General features: G+C 42.2%; 1 protein-coding gene across 3 annotated transcripts in view; it reads left to right on the top strand.

Moving 5' to 3' along the window:
* The window catches only part of LOC126236504 (neuromodulin), a 949,037-nt gene that overhangs the window by 897,130 nt on the left and 28,484 nt on the right, over positions 1-23,423 (top strand). The gene's annotated exons all lie outside the window — the stretch shown is intronic.

Consider the following 23,423-nt stretch of genomic DNA (forward strand, 5'->3'; position numbering starts at 1 on the left):
GTCTGTATTCTTAGTCTATACGCTACCATAGAAATTGAAACAAGTTTTAACAGATAACTATCTTTGGAATGGAAACTAATGTACGTGAAAGCGTGAAGCGATGTGGTGTTTGTTCTTGTGCTCTGTGTCCCATACAAGGCTGTATTCGACAAAAAGACGTAAATAAAAACATCACCGACATTGAAACTTCCTGACAGATTAAAACTGTGTGCCGGACCGAGACTCGAACACGGGACCTTTGCGTTTCGTGGGCAAGTGCTCTACCCAGTGAGCCAACCAAGCACGATTCAGGAACTGTTCTCACAGCTTCACTGCCGCCAGTACCTCATTCTAGAATCACCGACATTATTCAAACATACGAAACACATAATGGTGCACACTAAAATATATAAATCTTTCTGGACAGGGACGATTTTTGGTACGTAAACTCACTGTCACATCCACGAAATCGATCTCATGACGCTCCTAAGGAATGTGCAAGAAAAGCACCTTAGGAGGGCAGAGTACTGCCGAAATGCGTCTTGCTAATAAATATTGCTAAATGAAAGTGATTGGAGCTGAAAATTTATAAAATAACTTTTGTAATCGACAAATTCCATACAGCCTGGATGAATACAAATTTAGTTCAGTATGAAAGTTTTTTGAAAAGAAAGTCACTTCGTTTTTTCCAACACAATAGTGACCCCTCACCTTAGGCATTGAAATTAACTTCGAAGGAGGAGTTTACGCCCTGACTACTCGTAGTCAGACTCGATCCTCGTTGTAGATCCATCCAACAGATTAGACACGAAATAACCAGTTTCGACACAGGCCACACCACGCACGCTACAATTAAGGCCTTCTCTTCTGAGGGGAAAATTAAATCTATGCGTACAACACTCGAAGGAGAAAAAGCCTTTATTACTGTTAAAAATGAATTTATCTCAAGATAAAACAGCCTTCTTCTTCTTCACGGATGGATCAATTAGGGCCACGCGTATCAACATTTGTTGGCCTTCCTTCTCGCCCAGTATTCCTTCATAAACAACGAATGGGCTAGCTTTCGTTGCGTAGACCACGTGTGTCGTTTAGTTTTTCTCTCTTATTCCTCAAAACCCCGTGTGTTTGTGATTTTTCTCATTTCATTTCTATCGTGTAGATTTGGAGACCTTAATTCTCTCAGGTCTTTTTCTGTCTGTTTGTACCAGTTCGGTCTTGTAGTTTTGTTCTTTAAAAATGTATGGATTTTGTGCGTTAACTTGTTTGAGTCCATTCTTTCTAAATGCCCCAAGAATTGGATTCTTCTCATGCACATTGTGTCTGTTATTTTGGAGATATTTTTATATATTTCTGCATTGGGCTTTGGATAATGCACACCATCTTTAGTTCTTGGTCCTAGGATTTTCCTCATTATTTTACGTTCTTTCACTTCTAATTCCTCTTTTAGTGTTCTGTGTTGAAGGTTTAGTGTCTCAGATGCGTAGAGAGCTTCGGGTTTAATTACTGTTGTGTAGTGTCGTATTTTGCAGTTCCACGAGAGACTCTTTTTGTTGTAAATGATTTTTGTTAATTGAAACGCCGTCTCCGTTTTCTGGACTCTTGATCTGACAGATTTCTTTTCATTACAATTTTCTGCAATCCATTCACCTAAATATTTAAATTCTTTTACTCGAGAGATGTAGTTATTACCAATTTTGAGATCAGAAGGTGAATCTTTGATGTCAGTCATAAATTTTGTTTTTTGAAATGAAATTTGTAATCCTGTTTTTGCTGCCTGCTCTTGTAATAATTCTAGCTGTTTCTGTGCATCGGTAATGTGCGATCAGTGCCATGTCATCAGCAAATGCTAAACGGTCTAATTCTACGCCCTTACGTCTTGGTCCCAGTCTGTGTGCTGGTGCACCTGCTTTTCTCCAATCTCTAACAACTTTTTCAAGAGCACAATTCAAGAGCACTGGGGACAATACATCCCCTTGTCGTACTCCTGCGTCTATTTCAAATTCTGTGCTCACTTCTCCCATAAATTTTACTTTCGATTTGGTCTCCGTGAGTGTTTCTTTTACGATGTTTGTTGTCTTTTGATCTAGTCCAAATTCTGCTAATACTTCAAAAAGGGATTCTCTGTCTATACTGTCATATGCTTTTTTAAAGTCGACAAACGTGATGACATAACTTGTACGAAGTTATGGATTTGTTCTACACATGATCGACCTCTTCTGAATCCACCTTGGTATTCGCCTAGTTTTGGATCCAGCTGATGTTCTGCTCGGTTTAGTAGGGCTTTAGACAGAATTTTGTATGTTATTGACAATAAAGAGATTCCACGATAGTTGTTGGGGTCTGTTTTACTTCCTTTTTTGTACACAGGGTGTATGATTGCTGTCTTCCAATCTGTGGGGATTTTTTCAGTTTTCCAGATTTCATGTATAATTTCTTTGCGTTTTGCAATAAGATTTTCTCCTGCATTTTTCCATAATTCTGCGATGATTTGGTCTTCTCCTGATGCTTTGTTATTTTTCAGTGACTGAATTATCTCTTTAATCTCCTGTAAACTTGGTGGCTTTGAGTCTGGGTTTTGTTGTGTGTGATGGAACTCAAATTTTTCTGCAGGCTTTTCACAATTCAGTAATTTAGAAAAGTATTTTGCAAGAATTTCACAGTTTTCGGTGTTCATATGGGCAATTTCCCCATGTTCATTTTTGAATTGGATTGATGGAGGAGAGTACTTTGTTAATTTTTGTTTGAATACTCTGTAGAAATTTCGGGAATTGTTTTTCTTGAAATCATTTTCTATGTCTTGCAATTTTTTGTCTTCGTGTTGTTTATGGACTGTTCGTATTGCGTTTGTGACTGTTTTCCTGGTATCTTTGAGGTCTTCCAGGGTCTTTCGGTTTTTGTTGCACAACCAATTTTGCCACGCCTGTTGTCTGAGATTTATTAGTTGGTCCCACTCATCTGTCCACCATGGGTGTTTACGTGTTCTTGTTTGCGGTGCTACAGTTTCAGCTGCTTTTAAAAGTCCTGCTTGCAGTTGTTGCCAATTTTGTGGTTTTAAATTTTGTGTTTCTTTTGTAAATTGTTCATTACCATTTATCTTTTTCTGGAATGACATCTAGGGAGAATTTTGTTGGGTAATGGTCGGAATCTAGGGCTAGTCCATTAAGGACATTAAGTTTCATGATTCTACTGTATTTACGCGGGAGATCATTACATGATCCAACTGATATTCATCTAGTAATGGATTAGGTGAGATCCAAGTTTTCGTTTTCGAGGCTCTTTTCTTGAAAAATGTTGATTTGAAAAATAGGTCGTGGTTTTTGCAGATTTCAGTAAGTCGCATGCCATTCCGGTTGGTCTGTGTATGCCCTGACCATTTACCCACCCAATATCGATATTTCTTTTCTTTACCGATTTGTGCATTGAAATCGCCCATAAGGATTTTGACATGGTTATTTGGGATTTTCTGGAGAATATTATCTAATTGGTTCCAGAATTCTTCTACTTCTTCTACTTTGTTTTTGTTAGTGATGTTAGTTGGTGCATGTCCGTTGATTAGAGTGTATATCTTATTAGCTGATTTTATTGTAATCGTGGAGAGCCGACCCGAGTAAGATTTGAAAGTCGAGACTGAATCAAGTATTGATGTATCTACTATAAATCCAGTTCCAAATTGTAGACAATTTGCCATGGCTCGTGTTCCAGGTATTCCTTTGTATTTCCTGTATCCTTCTGAATATCGTGATTCCTGAAATGCAATAATTTTGATTTTACGTTCTCTGGATTTGTCCAGGATATTTTTTAGTTTTCCCATTTTTAGGAGAGAATTTACATTAAATTTCATTAGCCAAATACTAGATTTTGGTTTGATTTTGTTATTACGGGGTTTTGAGGTACTCCGATTTACCTCCATGCACACTTCTGTGGTCTCCCCAGAATCCGAATAGACCGCTTGCGGTGTTTCAACCGTGGGATTTGACCCACTGGGTTAATTTGTCTTTGAAGGTGCTGTATCCATGTTGATTTAATTGGACTGGGTTTGTGACTGAAATTGAGATTTCAGTCTGATTAAGCTCAGAGTTCCACTTCTGAGTTTTATAGATCAGCCGCCTCTAACATGTGGAACATACGCTGTAGGGTTACCGCCACTAACCTGTGGAACCGTCGTGCCCTTTACCTCTTTGTAACGAAGATCAATGTGCAAACTTTTAAAAAATATTTCTCTGGGTCAAGTTTTATTCCACATGCAAATTTTCATTCAGAACCTGCAGGTTACGTACAAGAAAAAAATTATACTCCACTATGATTTAACTAAATATTTGTTACCACAACATTAACTAATTCGTAGATAGAGTGCAGCCTCATTGAAATACAAATTATGTTAATCTTCCATAAACTGACTTGTTCCTCGCCATTACGATGTATGGCGCATGCTCCACTTAAATTACTAAACTAAGCTAACTAAACTGAAAGTTCGTCTGCGTGGAACAATGCATATTGCCTCCAACTACTGCTTAATCATTGGGCTAGAAGTAATTTACCTCAGTTTGCTACTGCATCTGCTAAAAATATTGAAAAAATTGTTTGCTGGTTCCTTGTCTTTCCCTTCAGATGAGCTTAAAGTTTCATCTTAGTGCTGAAACTTAATTTACATCCATAAATTAATCAAGCTTTCTTCCCTTTTTTCTTCTTCCTTACATTACGTTTCCTAGATCCGAAGTGACTTTGTTGAGTACCTCTCCAAGTTTTCCTTTTCTTGTTCTACACATCGCAATGTTAAAAAAGAGAGAAATGTCATACTGATTCGTTCGTGACTTTTCTATGGTTGATAGTGCTTTTCTGGAGATTTTATGCTTTACCTATTCCAGACAATTTTGTACGCACTGACTTTAGTAATTATTAAAGTGTCCCCTCCGATTCCTGCTGACGTGTTTCAGATCAGTTCATTTAGGCCAGTCAAAAACTAACCGTATTTATAGGTCACCTCTTTCTTTCATTTCAACCTTATCGTCGATTACGCTGCAAGACAGCTTTCCCTCATCGAACAAGCTTTTGATGTTCTCCTGTTGTCTACCTGTTCTTCCTCCTACGTGCGAAAGAGTTTTCTCCTGTACACGCCAGAACTTTCCATTCCTTTGAGTTACATTAAAGTTTCTCACACTCATCTTCGTCTGTCTTACGAACTTATTTTTCAGTATTTTTACACGTCCGTTTCATTTATTCTGATCTTACTTCTACCCATCGTACCTTATCATTTGCACTCTCGTATTTTCTTCTTTTACATCTGAACGGGAGTATTCCCTAACTACAACTTTATTTTTAATACTGCAGAGATTATGGTGTCTTCACACTTTGTCTTCTTTTTTATATTCCAGTCCAATTCTACTGAACTAGCCTCTGGGTTTAGTAAAAACTGCTTCGGGTATTTTTTCGCTTCGCGTCATCTCATCATATTTTTCCGACATCCCACTTCCTCATTTGCACATTGTTTGTACTCTTCAGTGTCTTTGGCTTTCACTCACCTCTAAGACTCGATGAAGATCCGTCCTATGATATGCTTTTCCTATTCAACATTTACACTACAGCTAAGCAAAGATTTCAGGAGCAACGTTATTAGTGATGCCCTGTGATTGTTGGTCATTTGTAATTTCGGAAGGCTGTATTCGCTAAAGCTATTTCTACAATTAGAACTCATGTAATTTGCTGAAAAGATGCCTGGGTTCCATTACGAAAAGCATCATCTTTCTTTAGGACAGTGGCGAAAAGAAAACTGAGTGATTTTGAGATACGATTTGTTGGAACGTCCGTTGGATTTGGATCCCCCAGTTGACTTCCACTTATTCTCACATCTACAGACCTCTGCGCCTGTAAAATATGTTGAGCCGAACAAAGAAGTTTTGCACCTATGGATGAATATTTAGCAGACTTTACAAGTGCACTCTGCAGGGGTGGATTATTGTATGATTATATGATAGCAGAACAAACACTGGTAGCAGTTACTTCTGTAAAATATCTGGGAGTATGCGTGCGGAACGATTTGAAGTGGAATGATCATATAAAATTAATTCTTGGTAAGGCGGGTACCAGGTTGAGATTCATTGGGAGAGTGCTTAGAAAATGTAGTCCATCAACAAAGGAGGTGGCTTACAAAACACTCGTTCGACCTATACTTGAGTATTGCCCATCAGTGTGGGATCCGTACCAGATCGGGTTGACGGAGGAGATAGAGAAGATCCAAAGAAGAGTGGCGCGTTTCGTCACAGGGTTATTTGGTAACCGTGATAGCGTTACGGAGATGTTTAATAAACTCAAGTGGCAGACTCTGCAAGAGAGGCGCTCTGCATCGCGGTGTAGCTTGCTCGCCAGGTTTCGAGAGGGTGCGTTTCTGGATGAGGTATCGAGTATATTGCTTCCCCCTACTTATACCTCCCGAGGAGATCACGAATGTAAAATTAGAGATATTAGAGCGCGCACGGAGGCTTTCAGACAGTCGTTCTTCCCGCGAACCATACGCGACTGGAACAGGAAAGGGAGGTAATGACAGTGGCACGTAAAGTGCCCTCCGCCACACACCCTTGGGTGGCTTGCGGAGTATAAATGTAGATGTAGATGTAGATGTAGGTCCTTGGAACGTTGGATCAGGCATACTCACTTGAAAAGCGATACCGTGTTTCAGCCAATAAACGTTTTTCACTGCGGAATTTTCACTTTACCCTTGTGCCAATGACCTTGCCACGTTGAAGACATCGGTTCTCATCACATCACCGACGTTAAGTAACGTCGGGTGTGGCCAGTACTTGGATTGGTAACCACTGGGACTCGTCATGTGCTATTGACTGCTTTCCCTTTGCCTTTAGGGCAAAGGAGATAACGGGTAGCGACGTAGAGCCCATGATCATCAGTCTTTGAGCCGTTGTCCTCGATTAAATCCCAAACCTGTCCACAGTGTCTCATTAGGTGATGGCATCTAAGACTGCTGATGATGATCCGTCCATAGGATGCATCGGATGGGAATGTTAAGATTACAGGCAGCCCCTTTGGTACTCCAAAAGAAGTGAGCTGTGCCGGCATCGTGTTTCACCCTCTCTCTTCTCTCACCATCAACCAACAAAAACGTTTACACACACACACACACACACACACACACACACTGCAGTTACCTCACTTACCAGAGAAACTCAACCACACAACTCTTACACTTCGCGAAGGAAAGGTCTCACTAGGCGCTACAGTCTGGAACCGAGCAACCGCTACGGTCGCAGGTTCGAATCCTGCCTCGGGCATGGATGTGTGTGATGTCCTTAGGTTAGTTAGGTTTAATTAGTTCTAAGTTCTAGGCGACTGATGACCTCAGAAGTTAAGTCGCATAGTGCTCAGAGCCAAAGGTCACACTGGGCGGGAAGAACAGAATAACATTTCCAATTTCGCTACTGAGCCTGCGCTTCAGGGTCTCCCAGCCAGCAGTGTGTGTGAATTCCTAAAAGTCCAAACAGGTGAGGTCATATGTCCCTAGAGTTATACACTACTTAAACTAACTTATGCTAATAAAAACACGCACACCCATGCCAGAGGGAGGACTCGAACCTCCGGCGGGAGGGGCCGCGCAGTCCGTGACATGACGCCTCTAACCGCGCGGCCCACCCAGCAGTGCCATACGAGTCTGTTCCACTTTTGTACCTTGCTCTTGTGAAATTTCTGGGGTTATAGAACCTTGGGAGACATTTTTATTTTTTTTCCACCGTATGTTACTTAACTCTTTATTGTACAGCGACTAGTATCGACAGGTTGTCATTGTTGGTCAGACTTTAGAATTTTAAAATGATGTGTGCTACAAGTCCATAATATTAAATTGTGTTATAAATCTGATTTGTGCTGTATACATATTTTACAACTATGGACACGTAGTGTGCACCATTGTAAAATTCGAAAGTGCCATTCAATAATGTATTATCGATGCTAGTTGCTGCACAATAAAGATTTTAGTGGCGTATGGTTGTGCACATAAAAGTGTCTTTCACAACAGCTGTGGAGTACATCCTGAAAATATTTAATAGCTTCGGGAGAAATCACATCGTATTGTCTATTCAGATTAGGGTCGCTAGTTTTATTTAACAATTTTTCTTCATATGTGTTAATGTTAATTACGTATTATTTAGAATACATAAACTGGGAGATAGGTGAATAAAGTACGAAATATTTCTTTTAATGCTTGGGTCATGAACTTACTTCTTGAAAGAGAATGGTTCAATTGCTCGGTATTTTATTAGGCAACCTCGAAATCCTTAATCATTTCTTTTTCAAATTAGTCAGCTCTCCATTTCCATAATATCGCTGTCGACGATCCATTAATCTGTAGAAGTGGAGGCGATAAGCTACAGTCGATAAAATCTTCATAACGATCACGAATAAATCCCTTTGACGCGCTTTAGAAAGGTGAGAGGATCCACTAATTACCTGCGCGTGTGGTGCGCCTCTATTGAAAAACGCCCTCTGTTTTAACTAATGGAAAAAGTATTGTAAGGTTTTGCGTAGCAATTGATAGCAAAGGAAGCTCTGCATCCTCTTCAACCAACAAGAAAGCTCATCTCGGCCAAGAATATTACTAGTACGCACACCTTAACACCATAAATCACAGCAAAACGGAAAATGTTATTGATTGGCGACTCCATGTTGTCTTGTGCACAACGACCAGATAACAGGTATACTTGAAAAAAGAGACAGCATTGGTCGTATATTTTTTTTATACTATTGCAAAATCGATTTTCTGTCACTGAGTGACCATCTTCAGTGCTATATTGTATAACTTAAATTGGGATGCACTGTTGTCACTATGCTTACGGCGATCACATAGACTATGTGATCGCCGTAAGCATAGTGACAACAGTGCATCCCAATTTAAGTTATACAATATAGCACTGAAGATGGTCACTCAGTGACAGAAAATCGATTTTGCGATAGTATAAAAAAATATACGACCAATGCTGTCTCTTTTTTCAAAACGGAAAATACAAGGACAAGTTTGTGCGTTTCAGTAGCGATCTTGCAATAACAAGCCACAATAAAAAGTGAGGTTTACAGTAGCGCTCAAAAGTATTTTGAGTATTTTGACAACATAAAACTCGTTTTATATCTCTTAAAATAAAACACTATCTGATAGTGTCTTGAGTATAGTGGAGAGCATTGTAACTGAGATTATTTGAACGTGTCAGGTTACGACTTGTTTGTTTACACTTCGCGCTGCCGGACGAATGCGACTTTCAGCGAGCTCAAAAGTAAAACGCAGTTTGCAGTAAAGCAAGGACTGAAGCAAACCGAAGTTGCTCGTATTTTTAACGTGTCTCGTCAGCTCATTAGTACATGGAAAAAACTGTATAATAAACTAAAGACTGTCGAAAAAAAGCATCACAAGGGACGTCCAAGAAAAAACGTTTCCTAAAGTCGATCTTATCATAAAAAGTAATCAACAAGTGATGTTCGCAAGTCGGCTGTAATGATACAAAGAGAATTGAAAGAAAAAGATAACGTCAACATTCAAGTTTCCACTGTCAAAAGACGCTTTAAATTCTTTGGGGTACACAGACAAAAACCGACGAAAAGGCCTTTAGTATCTACGAAAAACAGGAAGTCCCGACTTCCGTTTTCAGTACTGCACAAATCATGGTCAAGTTCAGACTGGTCTAAAATTCTGTGCAGTGACGAGAGCAAATTTAATTTAATGTTATCTTATGGTATCAAGTAAGTTCGACGCCATGTAAATAAAAGATATGACTTTCGGTACCAAATTCTCACGGTCAAATATGGAGATGGCAGATGGATGGTTTGGGGACGTCTTTCACGCTCTGGAATCGGACCGTTAGTTCGAATAGAAGGTAATATGGATCGGTTCGTTTACGAAAAAGTATTGAAGACTCAAATGACGCTAAAGACTACACGCCAGCTGAATGGTATTTTCAATAAGATAACGGTCCCAAGCACAAGTCCATTAGTGATTTTTAAAACGCAAAAAAGTCAAGGTTTTGGAGTGGCCAAGTTCTATAACATCTGTGGGAGGAATTGGATCGCAGAATAAGAATAAAAAATTATCCGAACGAAGACGCTTTTTTTTTCTCTCAAAAATGAGTGGGATAAAATTCCGATGGATCGATTCCAAAAGTTGATCGACTCAATGCCGGCGCGGTATGAGGCGGTCATAAAAGCCAAGAGATAGTCCACTAAATATTGATTTTCTTATTACGGTAGATGATAATTATGTGTAAAAATGTTTTTTTAACAATGTCAAAATAATTTTGCTCCACCGTTGTCCTAATTAAAAAAGTTACTGAGTTGTGAATAAGGGCTACTTGGTCACTATTCCATAGAACATTGAATATCCATCAATGAAATAAATTACTGATTTTCATGTTTCACACTTGTTTGTAATTAATCCACTTAATATGTTTGTCAAAATACTTTTGAGTGCTACTGTATTTTAGTGAAATTATTTCACATGTTGGTGTTACCTTGTTATTAGCTTCTTATGTTTCTCGTCTAGAAATAAGAATGAGAAAGAAGTAAAACAATGAAACAGCTCGAAGGACGACATCGTCAACAATGGTGTAGAAAGAATAAAGGAAGTGGACCACTGCCTTCTAATATACGCTGTCTGATCTAAAGAATCCGGACACCCGTTAGTGGTTACTGACATGGGGTGCGTCCTCGCTTCGCCTTTACGATGGCTTGGAGTCTGTTCGGGACACTTTCACCGACGTGTCTCAGTGTCTGTGGAGGAATGGCAGTCCGTTCTTCCTCAACCAGTGAAGATAGTGATGTTGAACTTTTGCGGCTGGAGCGAAGTCAGTGTTCTAACTCATTCAAAAGCTGTTAGGTGTTCCATTTGGGGCGCTTCAGTCTGGCATCGCGCGACCGCTACGGTCGCAGGTTCGAATCCTGCCTCGGCATGGATGTGTGTGATGTCCTTAGGTTAGTTAGGTTTAAGTAGTTCTAAGTTCTATGGGACTGATGACCAAAGATGTTAAGTCCCATAGTGCTCAGAGCCATTTGAACCATTTTGTTCCATTGGGTTCAGAATGGGACTGCTGGCGGACCAGCCAATTTCAACAACGTTATTGTCCGAAAACAATTGCTTCACAGATGCTGCTTTATAACAGGGTCCCAGGGTCCATTCTCAAGCTGATACAAACCATAATGGCCTCCAAACTGGTGTTTTTTTATTATTTTATTTTATTTTTTGTTTTTGCTGTACGCAGTTCAGAATTATGTCTCACAGCTCCGTGTTCTTTAATTTAACAAAGGCAATATTTGCTGCAATAGGTATGTGAATTCCCGCTATACAGGGTGTTACAGGTATTGGTACAGATACCAGATACTGTGATCATTACTACCTTAATACGTACCCACTACAATGTGGTTTCTTTTCCCACTGCGTCTAATAATCTTCCTGCAAACACATCACGTAATCTAATGTTTTTTGCACGGTCGTAACGGCACCGCGATGTGGACTACGCCTGCTGGTACAGACTAACCGTTTTACGTCCATGTGACCACAGTTCCATATCTGACCTGCTGCCAGGGGAAAATAAACATTAATTGCTTCCTCTTGCCATGTATACTTGGAGGGACTAACCATCTAAAAACTCATAATAGATGTAATTATTAGTCTGTTAGTGAAGTGAATACTGATGTAATGGAGTTCAGTCATCAATAGATCTGCACTTATACCACTAAGTTCCCTGCACAGAGAGTTGTAATCACGTTGCAATAACACGATACGCTGACCGTGCGGAGCTTCATTCAAAGACAAATGCCAGTGTATCCTTCTTATTCGGTTGCGACGTTATTCCGTTATATACAGTATCAGAGTCTCTGAAGAGCAGTTCCTCCGACTATCTAATGCAAGCGCCTTGGATATATCACGCCAGCGATGTCGACTGGGGCACACTGCGATTATGCGTATGGGATCGTGCCTCCGCTGCCAAACGACTCATGACCTTCTGAACTTCCGACAGAACTTCTTCTCCTGCCTCACAAACTCCACAAAAGTTCTCCTGCATATCTTACGAGAATAGTACTCATGGAAGAAAAAATAGTGCAGAGAATCTGTTAAGCCACTACCTAGGGGATTGTTTCCAGAATAAATTTTATCTATGCAGCAGATTTTGCGCTGACTTGAAATATGCTGGCAGATTAAAACCGACTGCAGACTGAACATTGCTTCTGGAAACAATCTCCTAGCCTGTGGCTAAGACATTTATCTCCAGTATCCTTTCTTCCAGGATTGCTAGTACAGCAAGGTACACAGAATTTGCTTTGTGAAGTTCGGAAGGTGTGAAAAGAGATCCTGGCGGAAGTAAATTTTCCAGGGAAGGAGAGGGGGGGGGGGTGTCAGGTATCGTGAGTCGTCCTTGGATAGTTCAGTCGGTAGCGCACCCGTCAAGGAAGGGAAAGGTCTCGGTTCGAGTCCCGGTGTGGAAAACATGTTAAATACGCGAGGAAGTTTCGATTAAGTTAAGTTCACATTCGTTGGCGTGTGACTGCGTTCGACGGGATACAAAGTCTTGCTTTAACGATTGTTTGATATTCTTCTCGATTAACCATTCGCGTTTACATCTTTAAACAGGTTATGTACCACAGCGTAGGAGCAGCTTTCTTTTGCAATAAGTTCGCTGACTGCCAGCTTTTTCACAGCGTACGTACATAGTAGTGGCAACGTAAAAAAAAAAATGAAAGGCGGGGGAACGAGGCCCCGCTATTGGGGGCAGGACTTGGACACATCTGCGTCACGAGGCTGTCAGCCGCACCACGTAGGCTCGCATTCATCCGGCAGTAGGCGCTGCGTTATTAAAACCGGCCAAATTGAAATGAGCCCGGCAAGTTTTTGTGACACCGCCGCGCCGCCCAGGTTTTAATTCCGTCCCCATGTCGCCGCCACGTCTCGCAAAGCACCAGATGGAAAGAGAATTCCGCTCAGTCTACGTGTTCGGGCCAGAGCTGCACGCTTTCGCTCTCGGTCGTTAGTTCAAACGGCGTCAACTCTAGCGAAGAGAGCGGCCAAACAAATCTGTTATAGCAGGGGCCGCCCAGCCTGCATTTCCAGCTAAATCAAAGGAGAATCTAGAAGAGTCAGTACCGTGGTAGCAAGGATGTCCAGTAGCGAGTAAAGGAATTTCATGCTACTGCATTTTCTCCTGTTCTCCCCCACTTTTTTAACATTTCCTCATTTCTTAACCAAATGTCAACATAATGATGAGTTCGCCCCATTTGCATCCCTTGTTATCTTAGCTGTACCTACACAGGATGAAGATATCAAATCCAAGAAGCAGGAAGTGCACTACAGGCTTTTAAAATTGTAATACTAAGAAAGTTAGTAGGAACAACAAATTCTTAAATTTGTAGCTGACTTGCGATTATACATGGTGCGAACCTTAATACATACCGTTGCCATCTTTGGCGGTAACAACGTCTCCATTCCAGCTGGGCATCGACTCGAACTGAGCTTCGATGACAGACACAAATACTCGGTGACGTATCCGTATATGCCATACAAGCTCAGTTCAGCTCGCAGTCCCAACTCTCTGCTATAGGTCAACAATCGTAGTGGTGCCGTGCCCGTCTCTTGCCAACTCATGAACCCATGACCAGATGTGTACAATGAGTGAAAGCTCTAGAGAATGTGCAATATGCTGACCAGAGCAGCAGTGGAATACTCGGTGTATATGGGCAGGTTAGTATACCAAAGCCAAAATACGGTATTCCGTTATCTTGCTGGAAGCTAGCGTTACAAACACCTTTAAAATTGCGAACGCTCACCAGCCTTAACTCATAAAACTAATACCTGCTGTCCAGATTACAAGCTATACTATTACAAGAGGTGCTGATGACAAATGCAATGTCGCAATTGTTAAGTTGTGCGTCAACAGAGACGCAATGAAGACATGGTCCAGATAAACAATAAAGAATAGTTTTATTTGAACGTTAAAGTATGTAAGTTTCCTTAGTAGAAGGAATGCAGGGGCCAAAATGAGTAACAGTATTTACTTGGCAGACCAAAATCTCAAGAGAGAACAGTCACTGGCCTAATATATCGGTAGGGATTAGAAGATAAACACTGCACGGCGACTGTCCAATGAAGAATAACTGGTTCAAGAACTGAGACCGAACTGCCGATCCGTGGTTGAGCACCGGCATAATCACTGTCGCCGATACGGCGCGACCTGCTGGTGAGTACGTGGCGTGTCGTAAGAATAGTGCCCGCAATCGCAGCGCCGTGATGGTGCATGTGCGCTCTGCTGGTAACGGATTTTGCGCTTCTCGTGGTAGCTAGCCGGGAGGCTATGGATAACAAACCAGCGTGTTGTCGTTTGGAACATTTGCCATACTCCAGAATTGTCTCACGCGTTTTAAGATTGACATTATGTTCCCGACGGAAACGCAACTCCGCCGCACCCATCCTTTCAACTTACGCAACATGGTGGACTACCGGGAGGACAGAGCAAATGGCCGAGGGGGCGGCACGGCCATATACATCAAGCTATCGATCGCTCACGTTCCTCTTGCACTGCCACAGTTTACATCTCTGGAAACATCTGCGGTTAACATCTGCCATACGGAACAAGGACGGACTCTTCTTCCTTTTTTTTTTTTTTCAGCCGATTTCACAGAAGTATTACCATCTCGTGGCTGGACTTCCTAGGTGCAAATAGTGAAGGGGTAACTTGAAGGGGTAATTTTCTCTTTATTTCTGCGTGAGAAGGGTGTGAGCATTAGGTCTTTCTAACCTCCTAAGGAGTTGGTTACTTTATTACATTTCATTTAATGTTGACCGACATTGGACGAGTAGTTGAAGTTGTTGCGCAAACCACATGTGTTGATATCCCGCATTTTTAACAGTTGCCTCCCTGTAGGGTACTTCCCCTCCGAATGGAAGATTGATCGCATAGTACCACTACTAAAGCCAGGGAAGGACCATCGCCAACTGCAAAACCATCGGCCCACCAACCTCCTGCCAACACTCTCCAAAGTACTGGGACGACCATACTCCAAAGACTTCGTCCAGCCATCACAGAAGGGAATTTGATACGCTCTGACCAGTTCGATCTTAAAACGCGTGAGGTAATTCTGGAGTTCCATCTTCTTATTGTAGATGCCGTTCACGTCCATTGATTCGAACTCAGAGACTGTCTCACACTGTTCAACATCGTACTCCGTTGGACAAATCAGGTGAAATACCTTGGAGTGGTACTGGACCAAAAACTCCTCTTCAAGCACCATGTTGAGGGAAAACGTAACAGCGCCTTGCACCTGTTTTACCAATTATACGCACTGCTGTCCAATCAGTATTCGAACGTGACAACCAAACTAAACCTCTACCAAACAACGACCCATCTCCAATCATATGCATGCTGCTCCAGGGGCATCACCTGTGAAAGCAATCTCAAACTGCTGTAGGATCTTCGAAAACGATGCCTGCGTTAACCCTTGGAGCGCCTAGGTGGGCACGTTGAATATATAGAGTGAAAGGTTATCCAGCCTTGTTGGTCTAAGGGCAACTACTGGGAGCGAATATCTTCATGACACCATCTGCTAAGGTGAGCAGTTTTGGCAGAATGTCCGGTGTTTCACTGCATTTTCTTCTGGTGGAGAGTCGCTAAAAATTCTGATACGCTCGTGGCTATCTTCATGACTTCCAAGAAGCCGAACTGTGAGTGTACGTCCGTTGCAATCACGCTATTTTGTTGACCCCTGGTGCCAGGTGAAATGCACAAGGCAGCCGTGGACTTTGACAACATCCAGTTGAGCGGAGGCGGCAACCGGTTGTTGTCTGGTCTGTGCTGCTTTTCCATGAGCAGTGTAAATCCGCAGTGCTTCATGCAATCCGGGGCGTTCTCTCCATGTAGCAGTATGTTCGCCTGCACAATTTACAAATTTTGCCTTGAACGGGTAGTGGCCCATGCATTTCACACAACAAAGTGGCAGCTTGCAATAATTGTCGATATGGCAGAAATGCTGGCATCTCTATGAGCGCATCTTCAAGCATATTCCATATTCCTAGATTTCCGAAAAGAATTTGGCACAATACCCCACTGCCGATTGTTACCGAAGGTACGAGCGTACAGAGTAGGTTCCCAGAAATGTGAATGGTCAGTAGTTCACCACGGAAGTGTGATGGAACCGTTGTTACTTTTTATGTACATAAATGATCTGGCGGACAGTGTGGGCAGGAACCTGTGGTCGTTTGCTGATGATATTGTGTTGTGTCGGAAGGTGTCGAAGATGAAATATTGTAGGATGATGATGACTTAGACAAAATTTCTAGTTGGTGTGATGAATGGCAGCTAGCTCTAAATACAAATTGTAAGTTAATGCGGATGAGTAGGAAAAACAAACCCGTAATGTTCGGATAAAGCATTAGTAGTATCCTGCTTGAGACAGTAACGTCGTTTACATAGCTAGGCATAACGTTGCAAAGCGATATAAAACGGAACGAGCATGTGAGGATTAAGATAGAGAAGGCGAATGGTCGACTTCGGTTCACAGGGAGAAATTTAGGAAAATGTGGTTCGCCGTAAAGGTGACCGCATATATGACGCTAGAGCGATATTTTCTTGAGTACTGCTCGAATGTTTGAAATCTGCATGAAAGGAAGACATCGAAATAATTCAGAGTTGGCTGCCTGCTAGACTTTTTACCGTTAGGTTCGATGAACACGCAAGTGTTTCGGAGTTGGTTCGGGAAGACAAATGAGAATCCTTGGAGGAAATGTGACGTTCTTTTCGAGGAACACTATCGTTGGAATTTAGAGAACCGGTATTTTAAGCTGACTGCAGAACGAGCCTACTGCCACAAACATTCATTTCGCATAAGGACCTTGAAGATAAGATACGAGAAATTAGGGCTTAGATAGGCGTTTTTCCCTCGCTCTCTCTGCGAGTGGAACAGGAAAGGAAACGACTATTAGCGGTAGAAGGCACCCTCCGCCACACACCATACGGTGACTTGTGGAATATGTAGATGTAGATTTGGGGCGGATCGTTTGGCTCGCTGGTGCTTGTGCCTGGAGAACGCCTGAACCGTGGTCATCCGCGGGAGGGTAGTGTGTTGCTGGTTTGCAGGTTGCTGTCTTGCAGGAGAGACGCAACAGCAATGTTCGTTCTCCTCACAAGGGAACCTCCCCATCGCACCCCCCTCAGATTTAGTTATAAGTTGGCACAGTGGATAGGCCTTGAAAAACTGAACACAGATCAATCGAGAAAACAGGCAGAAGTTGTGTGGAACTATGAAAAAATAAGCAAAATATATAAACTGAGTAGTCCATGTGCAAGATAGGCAACATCAAGGAGGGTGTGAACTCAAGAGCGCCGTGGTCCCGTGGTTAGTTGGAGCAGCTGCGGAACGAGACGTCCTTGGTTCAAGTCTTCCCTCAAGTGAAAATTTTACTTTCTTTATTTTCGCAAAGTTATGATCTGTCCGTTCGTTCATTGACGTCTCTGTTCACTGTAATAAGTTTAATGTCTGTTTTGCGACCGCACCGCAAAACCGTACGATTAGTAGACGAAAGGACGTGCCTCCCCAATGGGAACCGAAAACATTTGATCGCAAGGTCATAGGTCAATCGATTCCTCCACAGCAAAACACGTCTGATATATTCTATACGACACTGGTGACGGCATGTGCGTCACATGACAGGAATATGTTGTCGACCCACCTAACTTGTACACTTGGCGATTGGGTAAAAAGATTCTTCCACCTTGCCCGATTTAATTTTTCTTGTGGATGTGATAATCACTCCCAAAAAAGTGATGAAAACATAAGAATTTGTCACATAAACTGAAAAAAAAATTAAAATTTTCACTCGACGGAAGACTTGAACCACGGACCTCTCGTTCCGCAGCTGCTCACGCTAACCACGGGGCCACGGTGCTCCTGAGTTTACGTTGCCCTAGATGTTACTTATCTTTCACATGAACTACTCAGTTTGCATATTTTGCTTATTTTTTCATAGTTCCGTACAACTTCTTCCTGTTTTCTCGATTGATCTGTGTTCAGTTTTTCAAGGCCTATCCCCTGTGTCAACTTATAACTAAATCTGAGGGGGGTGCGATGGGGAGGTTCCCTTGTCAGAGCCTCCACACACATGTACTTTAACGGCAGGCAGAACCGCATCTCGTTTGAAAAGACAATGCTGTGCCACTCTTACAGCCAATGTTCTTGTTGAACGCACCGCTGTCGGCGCGCTTCTCTCTTCTACCACGTCAAGGGAAATTGGAGGAATGTTTGCCGTGCTGACATCCATGGCGCCGCAGACATCATCACTCCCTCCGTGTAGGTACTTGTCTTGCTTCAGACAAGCTATTTCCAATCTCAGGATATGTGACATAGCTTTACGACCCTGCAATGTCAGTCCTCCTAGACTGCAGACAGTCTAGTAGGCGTCTCTTCTGTGCCGTACTGCACCGTCTGTGACTGAGTACACAGCGACTGTGGATGGGGGCACCCCGTCAAACACCAACGGGTTTGATGGGCACCCTAATGTCATCGCTAGCGTGGTTGTCCGTTGACAGCAATGTCATCTTGCGTGCAGAACACGATGGTACGTACATGTGTTGAGAGTTTATATGAATATATTATGAATTAGACATAGGAGGGAGAAATAGCGGTTTCTTGCTTTAATTTTGGTCACCAGTGTATGCGCTTGCTGACTTTTTCTGTCAACAGTTTATATTTCCAGTAACGCACAAAAAAGTTTTATCTACTATAAGTTGGCTTCTGGACATTACAAGTATATTTCGCGACACGTTTCAAACTGCGTGAGCGTCGCTTGTACCAGCATCCAAACTATTGATAATCGTTTTTTAAGTCATCAATAACAACGTATTAAAATACCAAGTAGTATAAAATAGTTGCGCCTTTTTATCTCAGACTGCAGGACTACGATAGGTTCTTTTTCAAGCAGCTAAATCTATGTCTTTTTCTATACAAGTCTGTAAACCACGAACTGGAGGGGGGGAGGAGGCGGATGGAAATAGGAACTCTACGACCTCACGTTTCGTAAGTCTAGAACCTCTCCATAGAGCCAGTGTTAAATCATCTACCGCAATCCGATAATGTGCATCCATGTTACTTTCAGAAGAGAACATCATTCTTTACAGATAAGGAAGATACGGCATTAGCAAACTACAATAGCATCCATGGAAATATGCCAAAGTTAGTTAAAGGTAACGATGCCAATTTGGTATTAGGGACAGAAAACTGGCTGAAACCGGCAGTGAATAGCAGCAAAGTACTAAATTTCAATTGAAAAATATTTTAATGATAGGTTGAAAGCCAATGGTGGTGGCATATTTACTGCAGTAAGAAACGCGATAAAGTCTAGTTATGTTATAAAAGCAGAAACGGAAAGCGAAGTAGTCTGGGTGATGGTTATCATGAAAGGTTTGTCAAGTCATTCTTCTCACGCATCCACTCGCTAATGGAAATGGAAGTTTGGGGGGAGGGGGGGGGGGAGGGGAGAGGGAGAGTGGTACTACATGTAACTTCCGTCACGATTTTTAACAATATGTAAATAAAAATACTGTAATTTTTTTTATAAATGTGATTCTCTTTCCTCTTTAATAACAGGTTATGAGACTCCTGTAGTAAGCTAGGGTTTATATGAACGCTCATATTTAAACCACTTCCGAATCAGGGGTTCTTCACTGGATATCATTTATTTTCCGTAGCTAAGCTAGCTTCTCATTTTATAATGGATAAACATTTTCTGCATTGTAGCAATACACTTCGTCATGCTGCGAGCTTCAGAAATATTTGAAACTGCCCTCATTACTCACACCGTTAATTTAGTCCGCAATGCTTCGATTCATAATGACACGATGTACGCGAGCAGCTCATATTTACCCGCTGTGTGGTCCTAGATTCGCGGAAGAGCGCGGATCCGCTTGCTTATTCAGTAGCACATCATCACTCACGGCCGGCATTCGGCCGGTTTGCCACCGGTCGTTACAATAACTCACGTGCGCAGCCGGTCGCGTGGCTACCGCATACGGGCCACGTGGCATGGCAGGAATCATTGTGGCCACAGCTGTCTCAAATTCACCCAATAGTGAAATCACGCTGCGCACAGGCTTGCTGATTGCACTGTTAGTGACGAAATGATGCCACCTTCTGACGTTGAATAAGGAGGAGATAAGCAGTTTTTTTCGTTTAGTGGAATATTAATTTGGTATCAAGCTGTTAACAAATTCTGTTCACGTTTAAAGATTCCACACCACGCAGATTGGTATGGCCCATTACTGCAATAACTTAACGATGCCGGTCTCGCTGTTCAAAGCAAGTAACAGATTCAGTGATACAATAGGTTCACTGTCTTAACCACACTTGTTAGTGGTTTGGAGGATCCGATTATGGGCTACTGACATCCAGAGTTGTACGTCGATTCACCAAATATCCACGATTAGTGCGCAGCTTCTGAATACTTTCTTGTGTAAAAACATTGCAGGATATTAGAACACATTCTAAGCTCGAACATTTTGACATTCCCGGAGAAAAAGAAACTTTTCTCATATAGCTTATCTTCTTTCTGCGAGTTTTCTACATCGTGCAGCGTCTCTTGCATCCTTGTTTCCATCTCCTATAATTCTGTCCTACCAGTCCTCTTCTTGCATGGCGCTGTCCTGCATCGCATGTGCCTCACATCATAGTTCCAATCTGGCCGGGATCTTCCTATTTTTCTGTCTCATGGATACTTCCATCGCCATGTTTTAGAAGGCCATCTTTCCTCTGGCATTCTTCTAAGATGTCCATGCCATGTTAGCCATTTCTTTTAAGTTGTGTCTACAATATCTTTTTCAACTCCTATCTGGTCTCGATGCATTTCATATCTTATTTCGTCTCTTCTGTTACCTCACATCTTCGTCTCCAGAACTTCATTTCTACTGCCTTTAATTTATTCTCATTAACCCTGGAGACTTCCCACAGTTCAGCACCATACAAAGCAATGCTCTCAACTGTTGTTTCGTATATCTTCCTTTTCATGTATTTGAAATGTTATTGCAATTAATGGAGTGTAACAGCTTAATTACCACCTATCCCTTTCCTGTTGTATGCTTTATTTCCTCGTTGCTTCCACCTTCATCCGAAATAACAGTCCATAAATAGTTATATGGTCAACTACACTTTACAATAGATCCATCATCGATAGAAAGTTCCCTTCGTATACCTTTGACAACCATGTATTCAGTCTTTGTAAAGTTAATTTTCATGCCCCAGTGCTCATATTCTTCTCTAAGCGTTATTAACATATAACATACATCCTCTTCTTCCTCGGCGAAGATGACTTGATTGTCATCTTCTTCCTCGGCGAAGATGACCTGATCGTCGGCGAAATTTAGGGCGACCAGGATTCCATCGCCTACTCAAATGTCCATATTTTTGTATTTCCTTTTCCAGTTTTTCAATGCTTCGTTCAAAAATATTTTAAAGAGGATAGGCGCTAAGCAGCATCCTTGTCACAGTCCTTCGTTAACCTTAAGTTTATGTGATAGCAACTTCCCAAGTTACACACGAACCTATAATCAGGATACGGCTTTCCAACATTTATGAATGTTCTGGTTTTTGATTGCTTCCCTCATCCTAGAAAGTGTTATACTGGGATATGCCTTCTGCAACTCTGGCAAAACCATGTATGAGATGATAATTAAATCGACACCCTAACTGCAAACAGCCGTTGATATGTACATCATTGTAGTGGTGTGGACATGTTGGGAGTGTGAGTCTCACGGGGAGCGTGCAAAGGATAAGTACCTGCAGGCGCACTCTCCTCTGTGCCCTCGTTGGCTCAAAAAAAATTAAAAAAAGATGGATAGAGTGTCTACCATGTAAACAGGAGATCCCGGGTTCGAGTCCCGGTCGGGGCACTCATTTTCAACATGTCCCCAATGATGTATATCAACGCCTGTTTGCAGCAAGGGTGTCTATTTAATTATCATCTCATTCTAGAGAAGCTGCACTGTCATCAATAGTATCTGTTCTTTCGGGAACAGATACTACCTTCATATATAGTTAACAACCATATACATCTCAAACAGTCTGCCTTGGTTCAGAGAAGGCTACTCGCATGAATCGCGGCATTTTTTTTTCTCACACAGGACGTCTTGCAAACAGCAGGTGAGGGTGAACAAATTAGGTTTGAACTTCCTTGTATTCCAAAAGGCTCTCCTCACTGTACCTTAATGACGACTAATAACCAAGAACGCAACATATAGCGTATCTTGGGAATTACAATTAATGAAAGGTATCCAGACGTCGATTAGTGGCCACTAATGTGGGGTGTGTTCAGCTTGCTCCTTTATGATGGCTGAATGTCTGTCGATGAGTGGCAGCCCATTCTTCTTCAGAACCCCAAACCAGAGAACGTAGTGATGTTGCACGCTGAGATTTGGAGTGAAGCCGACGTTCTAACTCACAGGGTTCAGGTCGGAACGCTGGACAGGCTAATCCACATCAGGAATGTTACTGTCCATAAACAGTGGCCGCGTGCCGGCCGTTGTGGCCGAGCGGTTCTAGGCGCTACAGTCTGGAACCGAGCGACCGCTACGGTCGCAGGTTCGAATCCTGCCTCGGGCATGGATGTGTGTGATGTCCTTAGGTTAGTTAGGTTTTAGTAGTTCTAAGTTCTAGGGGACTGATGACCTCAGATGTTAAGTCCCATAGTGCTCAGAGCCATTTGAACAATTTTGAAACAGTGGCCGCACATGTGCTGATTTATGATAGTGTGCACTGTCATTCTGTTACAATTAGTCATCGTCTCTCAGCAGTTCCTCTACTGTACGCACTACACAATGCTGTAAAATGTTTTCCTATCCTTACGCATTTAGCGTTTTCTTAAGCACAATAAGGGGCCCACAACCTAACCGTTAAAAAAATACCTTATTACACCTCCTCTGTACTTCACTTTTGGCGTTACAATGACGGCAGGTAACATTCTAAAGACATTGCCGGACCCAAATTCTTCCATCGAACTGCCACAGGTTGTAGCGTGATTCGCCACTTCAAATCACTCGTTTCCAGTCATCCACTGTCCAGAGCGTCGGTCTTTACACCATCGCAAGTGTTACTTGGCATCCATGCAAATATGCATGCGGCTTATGAGGAGCCACTCGATCTTTGTACCCAGTTTTTTTTAACCCTCGTCACATAATAATTGTGCTAGCTGAACTGCTGTTAGCAATTTGGAACTCATGAGTTATTCCTTCCGCTGATATTGTGCGATTTTTTACAACCACACTCTTCGATGCTAGGTGGCCCCTCTCTGACATTACATGGGGTCCGCCTGGCCATAGTTTGGCTGCGGTTGCCCTTTGCGTTTCCATTTCACAATCACATCAGTAGTCGGCTTTGACAGCTTTAGATACGTTGAAATGTCCTTGCTGTATCTTTAGATCCGAAAAGTAGTC

Source organism: Schistocerca nitens, chromosome 2, assembly GCF_023898315.1.
Source record: "Schistocerca nitens isolate TAMUIC-IGC-003100 chromosome 2, iqSchNite1.1, whole genome shotgun sequence".
In the NCBI taxonomy this organism is placed as follows: Eukaryota; Metazoa; Arthropoda; class Insecta; order Orthoptera; family Acrididae; genus Schistocerca; species Schistocerca nitens.